The 15,322-nt window shown below is 48.3% G+C and overlaps 1 protein-coding gene across 5 annotated transcripts in view; it reads left to right on the top strand.

Moving 5' to 3' along the window:
- MYO5A (myosin VA) overlaps nt 1-15,322 on the top strand; it is a 119,399-nt gene that overhangs the window by 35,003 nt on the left and 69,074 nt on the right. The window lies entirely within an intron of this gene.

The raw sequence follows: 15,322 nt of genomic DNA, 5'->3' as shown, positions 1-15,322 counted from the left end.
GTAGAATGTGGGAGAGGGAGAAATGATACATTGCCAAATGAAAATGCATACGGTTCCATAAAATCTCTCTTAGCGCAGCCTTTCCCCAGTGTGGCACTGTCCAGATATTGTGTAGTACAGCAATGCCCATCATCCCTGACCATTGTCTCTGCTTGCTGGGGCTGAAGTCAGTTGTAGTCGACAACATGTGGAGGGCACCAGGCTGTGGGAGGCTGGCTTAGAGCTTTTATCAAGCATCTGGTGCATTTAAGCCATGATTGATTAATAGCCCTAAGGAGCTTCAGTCCTTCGTGTTGGAAGGGGCGCCACTAAATCCTTGACAGGTTTGATTCAGAAGCAGCTCTGGCTCGTTGCTCCAGATGTTACCAGTCTTTGCGGTCAGCAGTTTTTCCAGAGGAGTGGGCTTAAAATTAGGACATGTTTTTTTAAACCCGTTACTAATGAAGTAAACCCCACTTATGCTAAGTAGCATGTGCTGCGTTTAGGGTTAGTGGTCCAAGTTTGACGCACCCTTAAATTATTCTAAAGCCCCAATCCAGTGGGAATTTCTCCTGTGCAGTCTCCATTGAAATGCTGGGGACAAATGTGGTCTTGCATGGCTCCCCCTTCATTTCAGTGGGTTTTGTAAGAGAACTGCTTTCTAAATTGTTGCATCTTGAAGGAAAAAAATCACCCAGGGAAATGTTGAGTGGATGAAGCTGGGTGTGTCAGATGGGTGAACTACCCCTTTTGGATGAGGGGTGCTAGCTGCTGCTGGGTGTTTTGTTTTTTTGGAAGGGGATGGGTTCAGAATTTTTTTGTGCTTTAAAACCTCATTCATTCTTTAAATGGAAATGTCACCAATGAAAAGGCTTTAAAAAAAAACTTAGACTGGGTGAATAAGTTCTCTAATTGAGGCCGTATATGACCAGCACCAGCCCAGCTATTGCTCAGCAATATTTTTTGCATTCTCCACTATAAGGTATTGCACAGTTGTACAGGGAAGCAGATTTTGGATAAATGCTAGGAGAAATTTCCTAATGGTATAGACAGGGGAAGAGACTAGATATCTTCAAATTCTGTGATTAAAACCATACTGTAACAAGGCACTCTGATCAACCTGATCAGAGTCAGCTTTTTTCTGGTTCCCACTAGGTAATGTTAAAATACGCAGAGGCAAGTTAGTCCCAAGTTTGTAGATTTCCATGCTTTCTATACTGTGAGTTGTGTGAGCTGTCATGTCTTAATCAGTGTGAGCTTTAATATCTTTTTAGCTTATTATTACAAAATAAATATCAATGGCCTTTACAAAAACTGCACAGAAAATTCTTTTAAAATTCTTTTATACACACCATCCAATAGATAAAAAGAAAAACGTGCAAGTACCTTAGTTAGGGCATTCATTTTTATACACCACTTCTAGATTGGAGGTGCTTTAGAGTTCCTTAAATTTATTTTTCTTGCCAATACAGTACTATTAAGCACTTTCTAAAAAAGATTAACCAAATTACTTTTTGTGTTATTATCACAATTCTTTAGGTTATTTAAAATATGGTATGACTTGTGGTGCAAGTCTGTCATTCATACTACTTCTGGCCATTAAAAACAATAATATCACATTATACCAAATGTATGGAAATCCAAAACTTATTCATAGCTGCTTCTAGCACTTCTACTATGGACATACTTAATTCAAGCTCACATATAATACCATTAGCGTAAGATCCTACAAAATATTTTCTTTACTACTATCAATGATGTGGAGCATAGGTGAAATACATAATTCATTGTTCTGTGGAAAAATCAATTTCGCATCTCCTTTCCTAGACAAGCTGTACATGGCAGTTTTGTGTAAGTGAACTTTATTGGTGGTGTGTGTTCTAGGAAACTGCTGATCAGCTCTGGCCCAGTTTGCTTTGCAAATACTTTTTGAATTAATTGAAATGGTGGTTGTAACCTTTAAAACACAACATTAATATTAATATTTAAAAGAGGATTAGACAAATTCACTGAAGACATGTCTATCTGTGGTTCCTAGCCGTGATGGCAGTGCTCTGCCTCCATGTTAGAAGCAGTAATAACCCAATATCTCAAAATTAACCTGGCTAATCATAATGCTTACTGAGTGCTTTTGCATCTATCAATCTTATGACACCTGATAGCTAATGCATCCTCTCCACATCTCTGAAAGGAAGAGTACAACTTAATTATCCTATTTGGACCACAATTTATTGCACAGGCCAGTGCAAAAGGCAAAGCTTTCTTCTTGCTGTATAACGATGTGCAAAGATGTGGCTTAGGAACAATTAAGGACTTTAATGGTCAATTTTATGAAGAGAGTAATTGACAAGATCCCGAAAGTACTTTATAAGAATTATGTTCTAGAGGCAGTGGACTGGAAGACAAAGAAAGATAATAAATTGCAAGTTCAGACTTTTTTTGTTTGCAGAATGTTCGTTAAAAACACCAGAAGAAAAGCAAGATGACAGGAGTGGAATGATAAGTGCAAATAACAGATTAGAAAATAGTACATCCTGTCTTCCTTCAAGATAGTAGGTGTCAGGGTTTCTGGGAGAGAGGAGGAGATGACAGAGGAGACGGAGAGCGAGTGGGAGGAGGGGCAGAAGGATGAGGAAGAAGATGACGGAATTCTGAGGGAATCCACGAGTCTGAGCAGCGAGTCAGAGGATTCTCAAAAGGGGGTTACCTTAATCAAGCAAAAGGGAGGAGAAGGGAGAAGCGGAGAGGAGCCCAGTGGAAGACAGACGCAGCAAGAGGCGTCTCAGCCGGAACGGAGTAAAGGGGGTGGAGTCGTCAGCCTCTCGGAGGGAGCAGGATTAGGAGAGAACAGAGAAAGGGGGTTGGAGCAAGGTGTTCAGCCGGAAAGGGTGGAGAGCAGAACAAGGGGTGGTGTAGCGGTCGAAAGAAAGGTCAGCAGCAACGTACGCGCGCCAAGTTCAAACGTAGAGGCGCGCGGAAGTGGAGAGAGCTCAGGGGAGGAGCCCGGCCCTAAAGCCAGAAGGAGGGGGGAAGAGGCGGCAGAGGATTCAGCCTCAGGCGAGTCACGGAGAGAGGGAACCCAGGGGGGCAGGAAGACCCTGCGGAAAAGAAAGGAGAGGAAGAGGTGGTCTAGAGCCAGGCTATTAAGTTGGTGTGGAAGAGGGGAGGAGTCAGAGGGGACTTCAGCGGTCTAACGTGACAGACGTACGGCCACGATGCTGAACTGTACGAGAAGCAGAAATCTTCAATAAACTTTTCCTGTAAATAAACTGCAACGGAGTGAGGTCTCTTGTGAGCTGGGACCCGTCCTGGGTGGCCGTGACAGTAAGTCCCCTCTCTGAAAGCAAAAAATTTTTTTTGCGAAGCTCACGAACGGGAGCAGCCATGAGCGCTGAGGAGCAGCTGGTTGCACTGCGGGATCAGGTTACCGCTCTCACATCGGCAGTCATTGCTTCGCAGAAGAAGAATGACGACTTGGAGAAGACGTGCCAGGATTTGCAGGCAAGGTGGGAACACGCGGACAGGGCGGGGGCCCCAGGTTCCAGAGCGGAGGGCATTGCGCTTGGACGGAGGGGGGGTGCCCTGGTTCCGCATTTTAATGGCAACTTGCAAGACTATCCCAATTTCAGAGCGGACGTCGTATATGCACTGCATTTACTCCGTCACGATTTTAAAGATGAGGAGGAGAAAGTGGGGTTCATTGTTTCGCACCTGCATGGGGAGGCCAGGGCTTGGCTACGCAATCTGTGGCGCGAAGATGGACCGGCCCGTCGCAATTCAACTGCGTTCATCAAAGCGATGGATTCTTGTTTTCAATCCTCTGTGGAAGTGGACATTGCGCGCCGTCAAATGCACGGGCTGAGGCAGGGGAAAGCGACTGTGCGCCAATACCACTCTAAATTTTTTGCATTGCTCACCGCCTTAGATTGGCCAAAGGACAGTAAGCCGGTCAGAGATCTTTTTTGGGAGGGATTGAGCCCCCCCATCAAGGATGAGATCGCTAGGGGGGACAGACCCCAGACCCTAGAAGACGTGGTGCAACGGGCTTTAGCTATTGGAATTCGACATGAGGGACGTCCGTGGCACGAGGAGGACGGGCCCCAAGCGCGTGCGCAAGCGAGGACTCTCCCTTTTGTGCACAGGGATTTCAGCCGTGCGCACCCCTCGCCAATGGGGAAGGACAGCGAGGAGCCAATGGAGATTGGTGGTGCTAGGGCTCAGAAGCCATCCCAGAGCCCTGTCCCTGGTGCAGCCAAAGCGAAGCCTCCTAGAGGAACCAGGAAGTGTTACATCTGTGACAGTGCGCACCATATGGCGAAAGAGTGCCCCCAGAGGCTCCAGAAGCACACTGCAGCACTGGCAACTGTAACAGCAGAGGTGCAACCAGGGGAGCAGCTTCAGGGAAACGACAGTGCCTGGCTGGAAGCAGAGCTACTGGGGCTCAGCCAGGCGGATCTGTAGACAAGCCCCCAGCATCACTGCAGAGCGTGGACCCTTTGCCTCCCAGACCGGCAGTTCTGCTCACAGCAACACTCCAGTTGCCTGATGGGAGACTCCTCGAGGTTCCAATAACGATCGATTCGGGAAGCAACGCCGACTTCGTGGGACTGCAGTTCGTTAAGCAGCACAACATGGCGCTCCTGCCTGCAACGACGCCTCTAAACGTGGTCACGGTAGACGGCAGGAAGTTGCTGGGGGGGCAAGTGGTGCAGCAAACCCCTCCCATGATGATGCAGATTGGCAACCATCGAGAACTTATTAGTTTCAATGTCACCCACTTATCGGACACACCCATCGTGTTAGGCATGAGTTGGCTGGAGAGGCACAGTCCCGCGGTTGCGTGGTACCAGCGGCAGATCACCTTTTGTTCATCGTATTGTGCTCAGCATTGCTTTCAGACCGATCAGGGAGGAGAAGCCGAGCAGCAGTTGCATCTGGGTATGGTGCAAACAGTGCCCCACAAGTACCAGGACTTCTTGGAGGTTTTCTGTGAGAAGGAAGCTGACAAGTTGCCGCCTCACAGACCTTACGACTGCGCGATTGATTTAGTGCCAGGGGCGCAACTGCCTGCTGCCAAGCTGTACTCTATGTCGGAAGACGAGATGCAAGAGCTTCGGGAGTTCATAGACCATAACCTCAAGCGAGGTTTCATCCAGGAATCTAAAGCAGCGGGTGGCAGCCCTGTGTTCTTTGTGAAGAAGAAAAACACGCCCCAAAAAAGGCTTATAGTGGATTACAGGTTCATAAACAGCTTGACTAAGCCCAAAGCTTTCCCCATGCCCAAGATTGACGACCTTTTAGCGACCGTCAGGAGGGGCAAGATTTTCACCAAGCTGGACCTACGTGGAGCTTACAATCTCATCCGCATCCGGAAAGGAGATGAGTGGAAGACCGCCATGTTCACCCCTCTGGGCACATACGAATACAGAGTCATGCCTTTCGGTCTCCAAAATGGCAGCCACGTTTTTCAAGCATTTATGCACCACGTGCTAGCAGGTCTCCTCTACAAGAAGTGTGTCTGCTTTCTCGACGATATCCTGATTTTCTCGGAATCGCCGGAGGATCACGATAAGGACGTGAGGGAGGTCCTGCAGAGGCTGAAGGACCACAGGCTGTACGCCAAGTTGGAAAAATGCCAGTTTGATGTCAGAGAGGTTGATTTCCTTGGCTACAAGTTGTCCGACGAGGGACTGGCCATGGACAGGGCTAAGGTTCAAGCGCTGTTGGACTGGAAAAGCCCTCGAAATCGGAAAGAGGTCCAGAGGTTCATCGGCTTTGCCAATTTTTACCGCAAGTTTATTAAAGGTTTTGCGAACGCGACGGCGGCTATCACTGACACCCTCAGTTCCAAGAAGAAGAAGTTCGTCTGGACCGAACAAGCGGAGCGGTCCTTCCGGACGCTTAAAGGTCTTTTCGCCTCCGAAGAGCAGCTGCTCCACGTGAATCCCGGCAGACCCATGCGGGTAGAGACCGATGCGTCAGACAGAGCGGTTGGGGCCGTTCTTTTGCAAGAGGATTCACAAGGCAACTGGAGACCGGGTGCGTTCTACTCCCGGAAGCTCAGCAAGACGGAGCGCAATTATACCATATGGGACAGGGAGTTGTTGGCCATTCATGCAGCTTTCAAAGCGTGGCGACACTTCTTAATAGGAGCCAAGCACACGGTGCAAGTCCGCACGGATCACAAGAACTTAGAGTATTGGCGGACGGCTAAGTTACAGACCCAGCGACACATGCGCTGGGCGGAGTTCTTTGCGGATTTCGACTTCAAAATAGAATACATCCCAGGAGACTCCAATGTTATTGCAGACGCGCTGTCCCGAAAGCCGCAATACTTGGAGGAAGCAGCTCCAATCGCAGCAAAGCACATTTTCGCACCGCAGGCGTGGACGTGCGCTACCATCGCAGTCGACCTGGACGCGGTGCGACGCGCGTTGCAAAGGGATCGGTTTGCACAGTCCAAGATGGAGGAGCTACGCGGAGGGTCGCGAGACAACGATGAGTTCCAATTGCAAGATGGACTTTTGACTCGTAAGGGTGCCCTTTACGTGCCCACCGACGATCTTCGAGCCAAGGTTCTGCAACAATTGCATGACGCCCCTAGTGCAGGCCATTTCGGCAAAGAGAAGACGATGGAGTTGGTGGCTAGAGACTTTTGGTGGCCCCAGATGAGAGGAGAGGTGGCGGACTACGTCGCCAGGTGTGATATCTGCCAGAGGTCCAAACCAGTGCACCAGAAGCAGGCGGGATTGCTAGAACCGCTGGAGACACCGCAGCAACCGTGGGAGAGGGTAGCGTTGGACTTTGTTACGGACCTGCCCAGCTCCAGAGGTAAGACGGCGGTGTTAGTGGTGGTGGACTTGTTCACCAAGATGGCGCATTTCATCCCTTGTGCCAAGGTGGCGACGGCAGAACAGACCGCAAAGCTCTTCATCGATCACGTCTTCAGAGTGCATGGACTTCCGCAGTCCGTCTTGTCCGACAGGGGGCGCCAGTTTGTTTCCACTTTCTGGCGAAAGCTTCTGGGCATCTTGCACGTCAAAATCAACCTGGCATCGGCGAGACATCCACAAACCAACGGTCAAGCGGAGAGGGTCAACGCGATCATGCAGCAGTACCTGCGGTGCTACGCCAACCAGCGACCTGCGGCGTGGGTGGACTATCTGCCGATGGCCGAATTCGCCTACAACAACACGAAACACGCATCCACCGGGGTGACGCCTTTCTTCGCGAACAATGGCCGTCATCCCAGAACCTTCCCGAGATTTGAGGCACCAGGAGGGGGGGGGCCTCAAGATGCCGACCACTTTGCAGCGGAGTTGCAAGAGGTGCACGAGGAGCTGCGGAGACATTTGGAGCTGGCAAAACAGGCGTATAAGGTGCAGGCCGATAAGCACAGGAGGGCGGGAGAGGACATCCAGATTGGGGACTGGGTGTGGTTAGCAGCCCACGCGATGCCGGCCAGGTCATTGGCCAAGAAGAAGTTAGGACACAGGCAGCTAGGGCCATATCAAGTTGAGGCTAAGATCAATCCGGTGGCTTTCCGTCTAGCCCTTCCGGAGGGTTCCAGGGTGCACCCGGTCTTTCATAGGTCGGTGCTCACTCCCTACAAAACCCCACACAGGTTTCAAGAGTCAGGAGCACTCCCAGAGCCACGTAGGAGGGCGCCTGAGGGGGGGGGAATCGCCAAGACCAGAACCTCTTAACGAGGTCACAGAGCTACTGGACTCGAGATGGGGGGAGGAGGGAGTTGAATATTTTCTAGCCAGGGAAGGCACTCCGGCCTCTGCCAATAGCTGGGTGCCGGGTTACGCGTTGGACGAACCCCTGTTGAAGGAGGAGTTCCATGCACTTTTTCCGCACAAGCCCATGCCCGAGGAGTATTTTGATGATTGGCTTTTCACGTCCACTTTGTCAGACAGCACGTTCGAGGGTTTCTCCTCACCCGAGGGCCATACGCCCGAAACAAGCCCGACCAGGGATCCGAGACTGGGGGGGGAGGAGACAGGCCCTTGTTGGTGGGTGGATCAGCCAAGGGAGGCATGGAGTCAGAGATGGATGGTAGGTCCTTGGCAGGCAGCGCCAGGAGAAGCAGTGATGGAGGAAGAGACTGTGAGGTCTGTGGGTGGGGAACCCGAGTTCGAACACACATATACGGAGATGACAGAGGAGAACGTTGAAGTGGACAACTTGTATCCTGAACCGACCCCGGAAGAACCACGTTTTCCTCAACCTGCACCCGGCGAGCGGGAGGGGGGAAGGGGGGGCTTCGAGGGGGGGATGGATGTCAGGGTTTCTGGGAGAGAGGAGGAGATGACAGAGGAGACGGAGAGCGAGTGGGAGGAGGGGCAGAAGGATGAGGAAGAAGATGACGGAATTCTGAGGGAATCCACGAGTCTGAGCAGCGAGTCAGAGGATTCTCAAAAGGGGGTTACCTTAATCAAGCAAAAGGGAGGAGAAGGGAGAAGCGGAGAGGAGCCCAGTGGAAGACAGACGCAGCAAGAGGCGTCTCAGCCGGAACGGAGTAAAGGGGGTGGAGTCGTCAGCCTCTCGGAGGGAGCAGGATTAGGAGAGAACAGAGAAAGGGGGTTGGAGCAAGGTGTTCAGCCGGAAAGGGTGGAGAGCAGAACAAGGGGTGGTGTAGCGGTCGAAAGAAAGGTCAGCAGCAACGTACGCGCGCCAAGTTCAAACGTAGAGGCGCGCGGAAGTGGAGAGAGCTCAGGGGAGGAGCCCGGCCCTAAAGCCAGAAGGAGGGGGGAAGAGGCGGCAGAGGATTCAGCCTCAGGCGAGTCACGGAGAGAGGGAACCCAGGGGGGCAGGAAGACCCTGCGGAAAAGAAAGGAGAGGAAGAGGTGGTCTAGAGCCAGGCTATTAAGTTGGTGTGGAAGAGGGGAGGAGTCAGAGGGGACTTCAGCGGTCTAACGTGACAGACGTACGGCCACGATGCTGAACTGTACGAGAAGCAGAAATCTTCAATAAACTTTTCCTGTAAATAAACTGCAACGGAGTGAGGTCTCTTGTGAGCTGGGACCCGTCCTGGGTGGCCGTGACAGTAGGCATATAATTTGCTTGTTCATTACATTTTTTAACCCACTTCTTTCCAAGGAGCTAAAAACGAACACATGCTTAAACTCTCCCCTGTTTCATTCTTGCAGTAACTTTCTGAGGTAGCTTAGGCTAAGAGATGGTGACTGGCACAAGGGTCATCATAGTTAAACAAAGCATAAACTATGGAACTCGATCCCACAGGAGACAGTGATGGCCACCAACAAGGCAGTGATGACCTCCTCCTCCGTATTATTATTATTATTATTGTTGTTGTTATATTGCAGTTTATTACCTGCCTTTCACCCTAAAGTCCCAGGGTGTGTTACAGATTAATATTAATATTTAAAAGAGGATTAGACAATTCATGGAGCATAAGGCTATCAATAGGGATGCGGGTGGTGCTGTGGGTTAAACCACAGAGCCTAGGACTTGCCAATCAGAAGGTCGCCAGTTCGAATCCCCGTGACAGGGTGAGCTCCCGTTGCTCGGTCCTCCTCCTGCCAACCTAGCAGTTCGAAAGCACGTCAAAGTGCAAGTAGATAAATAGGTACCGTTCCAGCGGGAAGGTAAACGGCATTTCCGTGCGCTGCTCTGGTTCGCCAGAAGTGGCTTAGTCATGCTGGCCACATGACCCGGAAGCTGTACGCCGGCTCCCTTGGCCAGTACAGTAAAGCGAGATGAGCGCCGCAACCCCAGAGTCGGCCACGACTGGACCTAATGGTCAGGGGTCCCTTTACCTTTAAGGCTATCAATGGGTCCTAGGCATGCTTATGCTCTGCCTCCATAGTCAAAAGCAGTAATGTTTTTGAATTATCAGTTGCTGGAAATGGCAAAAGGGGATAGCACTCTTGTGCTTGAGTCCACTGTGAGAACAGGATGCTGAACTAGGTGGGCCATTGGTGTGATCCAGTAGGCTCTCCTGAGCTTTGTAACTGAGTGGAGATTTGAACCTAGGTCTCCCTGAGCCTAGTCTGACACTATCACCATTGCACCACACTAGGGTTTCACACTCAGGCACTGACCAGGCTCCAAACTGCTTGGTTTCATCAGTGTTACCACATCATTTGTCTTCAGTTCATAGCCTTTCTCTTCTTCCTGATTTTCAAAGCGACAAGGAAGGATTTGGAAATACTGGATGTCTCAAGACAATTGTGACTTGAAAGGGCTTGAACATCAGTACAGACTTCTTTAAAGAGCAATGTAGTTGCCTTTGGAAAAACCTGTCACTAGATTTTGCATAGCTACCAGTTTCTTATGCCTTTAACATGTATCGATTTCCTTGCCTGCAATAAAATAAGATTGCTGTCCATCCAGTTGCTAGTTGCACGATTGATGTCTTGTCTAGTCTTGCCTTCAGTTCCCACAGGTTTTGATGCTGGACTATTGCTACATGCTTCCCATTGTGCTGAACACCCCTTCTATCAGTAACTCATTCGTAGCTATCTGTGGTTCTGTAACTCCTGGCCTACCTTTGCTGGACAGAGGTTGAAAGCAAACTGGATCTCTGCCCACCAAGGCTATCCCCCACACGCTCTACCTCCTTTTGGAGAACTTGGCTTCTTAAAAGGGCAGCCCTCTGATCTGAAGGCTCTCCTCCTCTGTACCATAGGATCAATCCTGTGCTGCTTGTACCTAAAGAGAGGTACTGTGAAAGCCATTGTGTCCCTCAAGCTCAGGAGAAGACACCAGTGAAGTCTCCTGATCTCCAGCAGAAACTGGTCCAGCTCCTTATCTGGTGTCTATGCAACCTTTGACTCTGTGTCTAGATTGCTGCTAGGCTCAGAATTCATGCCACCAAGCTTGGCAAACTATCTATGACTAAGACTACAGGTATTCTATAACCTTAGATACTGAGAGGTGACTTCTGTGCAGTTTTTACTCATGAATCAATTCCAAAAATAATCACTTACAATTGCAGTGGTACCTTGGTTTAAGAACAGCTTAGTTTATGAACAACTAGGATTAAAAACTCTGCAAACCCGCAAGTAGGTGTTGTGGTTTGTGAACTTTGCTTTGAAATAAGAACATGTTTTGCTTCCTGTTGAGTGTGTTCCATTTGTAAATTGAGTTCCCCACTGCTATGGGAGAGCACGCCTTGGTTTAAGAATGCTTTGGTTTAAGAACGGATTTCTGGAATGGATTCAGTTAGTAAACCAAGGTACCACTGTATAGTCTTTGCTCTGATAAGTGATTATTAGAATCTGTGTGACATTATATCCTAAATATAAATATAATTAAATTGCCCTAGATTGTAGAATCATGTTTCATATCATGAAAACTAGCTTTCTGAATAAAAATGACACTGAGTCTGGTGGCATGAAGCCTTCTAAGCCTGGACTGGGGGGCAAGTTCAAGTTCAATCTACGAAAATGCACAATGAACTCCTGTCTAGCATAGAGATTCACTGCAGAATAGACAGCACCAGCTGATTCTGCTTATATAGAGGCTGTCTGTGCCAGGTACTTGCCAGAGGGTGTTATAATAGGCTGCATACAGGGAATTTAATAGTGTATTCTGCATAGCCCTGGTGAGAGAAAGTGTGTGTGTGTGTGTGTGTGTGTGGAGGTGGGATGGGGGCCTATACTGATGTTAGTAAAGAGTGCTAATGTGCTTTGAAGGGACTACAGAGTGCCTATCAAATGTTTCCACTAGTAATATATAAATCCTTATCAAAATGACTTTTTAGGAAAGTTGTATTGCATTTACCCTAAAGGAAGAGCCATCTTGGTATACTAGACTTCCCTGTGCCCCAGCCTGTTAAAAACTGATTGTAAGTATTGTGTATTCTAATAAGGTTTTGTATTGGGTATAATCCTTGTGTATGTTCTCCTTTCCTTTTCATTCTTCCCCTTTTAAACATGGAGCAATTGTGTGTTTCCCCAGAGCCTATTATAACTAGTTGCCCCTGCTTCTGCATTATTATTCTTTTTAAACAAATCTGCCCTGGCATGTTGAACTTGAGATTTCATGCAATGTATTAATATGGGGAAAGTTGGAGCTGGTTTCACACCTTCTGCGAGAGCAGATCTCGGGCTTGAACATGAAGTGGATGTCTTTACAAACCTTCATTCTGAAACCCCAATCTCTTAAGCCTGCATTTCAACATATATTGTGCAATTTCTCTTCCCCCTGCTTGTTGAAGACTTGCAGGAGAGAAGGAGCCGTTCACACATCATGGAAAACTAACTTGTAAAAATACATGCCATATTTCTCTGCGCTCTCTCCGTCACCAAGTCAACATCACATTGTTGTGTCATTCAGCTTTCCCGGGCTCCATAGAAACAGGTACTGGGGTCCAGCTAGATTTGTCTTTGGCATGCAGAAAGTCCTGAATGGGTATGCCAGTTTCCTTTCTGATGTCTTGCTCTTCAAGGGACATGTTGCATCTTACTTCGCCAAACCTTTATTAGGCATTGCAAGTATAGGTAAAGGTAAAGGGATCCCTGACCATGAGGTCCAGTCGTGACTGACTCTGGGGTTGCGGCGCTCATCTCGCTTTATTGGCCGAGGGAGCCAGCGTACAGCTTCCGGGTCATGTGGCCAGCATGACTAAGCCGCTTCTGGCGAACCAGAGCAGCGCACAGAAACACCGTTTACCTTCCCGCCAGAGAGGTACCTATTTATCCACTTGCACTTTGACGTGCTTTCGAACTGCTAGGTTGGCAGGAGCAGGGACCCCGTCACAGGGGCCAGACATGTTGCACCATGGCAGCTTTTCTGGTCCCCTTGAAAACAGGTGTAGGGTCACGCTTAGGGTCAAGGTTTGTCCTTCAATTGCACACAAATCTGCCTTAAATATGCATGCCAGTTTTAACTCTGATGTTTCTGTGTTCAAGGGGGCTATCAAAGTGGATGTGGAAGGTTGAGCTGAAACTCTGTTTACTGCTGATTGGCATTTCCTCTTTTCATTACTTCTTACATTTAAAATTGCTCCAATTCCCGAGGAAGTCAGTGGAGCATAAACATGCAACTGTCTTTCAGTTACACTTATTTCATTGGGCACCACTGACTTCTGCTGGATTGTACCCCTCCTCCTGCAGTGAATGGACTGGCAAGAAAATAGCTAGCTGTACTTCTCCTCCCTGTGCTCCATCACGTTGCTTTATTATAGCCTCGTATATCTTCTGAAATATGACAAAAGAATACATGTTGCTGCCCACCTCATTGTCACTAGGGTTGAACATTGGTCCTGTGTGCAGCCCAAATTCAAGGTGAATGGAGGTGATTCTTGTGATGTTCTCACATGCTTGAATCAACTTGCCGAAAGAAATATCAACAACCTCAGATATGCAGATGGCACAACCTTGATGGCAGAAAGTGAGGAGGAATTAAAGAACCTTTTAATGAGGGTGAAAGAAGAGACTGCAAAATATGGTCTGAAGCTCAACATCAAAAAAGAAGAAGATCATGGCCACTGGTCCCATCACCTCCTGGCAAATATAAGGGGAAGAAATGGAGGCAGTGAGAGATTTTACTTTCTTGGGCTCCATGATCACTGCAGATGGTGACAGCAGCCATGAAATTAAAAGAAGCCTGCTTCTTGGGAGAAAAGCAATGACAAACCTAGACAGCATCTTAAAAAGCAGAGACATCACCTTGCCAACAAAGGTCCGTGTAGTAAAAGCTATGGTTTTCCCAGTAGTGATGTATGGAAGTGAGAGCTGGACCATAAAGAAGGCTGATTGCTGAAGAATTGATGCTTTTGAATTATGGTGCTGGAGGAGGCTCTTGAGAGTCCCATAGACTGCAAGCAGATCAAACCTATCCATTCTGAAGGAAATCAGCCCTGAGTGCTCACTGGAAGGACAGATCGTGAAGCTGAGGCTCCAATACTTTGACTACCTCATGAGAAGAGAAGACTCCCTGGAAAAGACCCTGATGTTGGGAAAGATTGAGGGCACAAGGAGAAGGGGACAAGAGAGGATGAGATAGTTGGACAGTCTTCTTGAAGCTACTAACATGAGTGGAAGACAGGAGTGCCTGGCGTGCTCTGGTCCATGGGGTCACGAAGAGTCAGACACGACTAAACGACTAAACAACAACAAAGTTTCTTGAGTCAGATAAGGGACATCCTAAAGCTCATCCCTTCACGTCCTTCTCTCCACGGTGGAGGGGAGAAAGAATTTTTGTGGTGGCAGTCTCTGCAGCTGGGGACAGGTGTCATCAGATCAAGGTGCTGTTAGCTTTCTCCCATTGATCCTGGCCTTCCAGTGCATATTTCTAATTGTCACACTGGAAAGAACAGTTGTGTGGATTATTTCTACGTGTGGGAGAATCTCCCACTGGCCCCTCCTAGTGGTGCAGCAGTTAAACTGCTAGCACAGTTTTACATCTGGTATGGTTTGAAATTGGATGGGGGACTCACCGTGTGTTAAGATTCCTGTATTGCAGGGGGTTGAACTAGATGGCCCTTGGGGTCTCTTCCAATTCTACGGTTTTAGTTGCTTAATAGTAATCAGAATGAGAAGGGAAAAAACCCATCTGGTGCACACTGTGGGTAAATAGCCCTTGGTTCCCTTTCAGCACTGCAATCCATCCCTCACCCATGGAATGATCAAAACAAAAAAAATTCCTTCCAGTAGCACCTTAAAGACCAACTAAGTTAGTTCTTGGTATGAGCTTTCGTGTGCATGCACACTTCTTCAGATACACAAGGTGCTACTGGAAGGAATTTTTTTTGTTTTGACTATGGCAGACCAACACGGCTACCATGGAATGATAGAATTGAAGAGTTGAAAGGGACCACAAGGGCAGTGTTAAAAACTGAGATATGAAAGCTAGGAGCTAAATAGCCCCTTAAACCTAGGTTATGGGTGCAACAACAGAATGTCTAAGCACGCTTTTTATAACAAGTATACAGAGCTGAAAATGAATGACCTGCAGCTAAAATATTATGTTCATTTTTCACATGGTCTAGTCCTTCACCTGCCCACCCCCCTAATATTCTTAAAAGGGTCTCTTCTCCAGTCTTCAGAGAGTAGCTGGAAGTGGGGAGGCAGAAAAAGGTCCTCCTCTCCTTCCACTTTTTAATTTGAAAACTTATACGCAGTACTGCGCCCAGAGCTCAAAAACTGCTCGCGCTAATGAAATTACTGGTCACAAAATGCACCTAGAACAGTGGGAGTTTTGAACACTGCACAAGACTCATCTACTCCAACCCCTTGCAATGCGGGAATTTTTTGCCCAATGTGGGGTTCGAACCCACAACCCCAAGATCTGGAATCTCATGATCTACTGACTGGGCTATGCCAGCCTCAAATGCCGTGGAGTCTTCTGTCTACATGGATGTGGAAGC

This window comes from Podarcis melisellensis, assembly GCF_964234715.1.
Source record: "Podarcis melisellensis genome assembly, chromosome: 14".
NCBI lineage: Eukaryota > Metazoa > Chordata > Lepidosauria > Squamata > Lacertidae > Podarcis > Podarcis melisellensis.
This window is presented reverse-complemented; position numbering and strand designations above follow the sequence as displayed.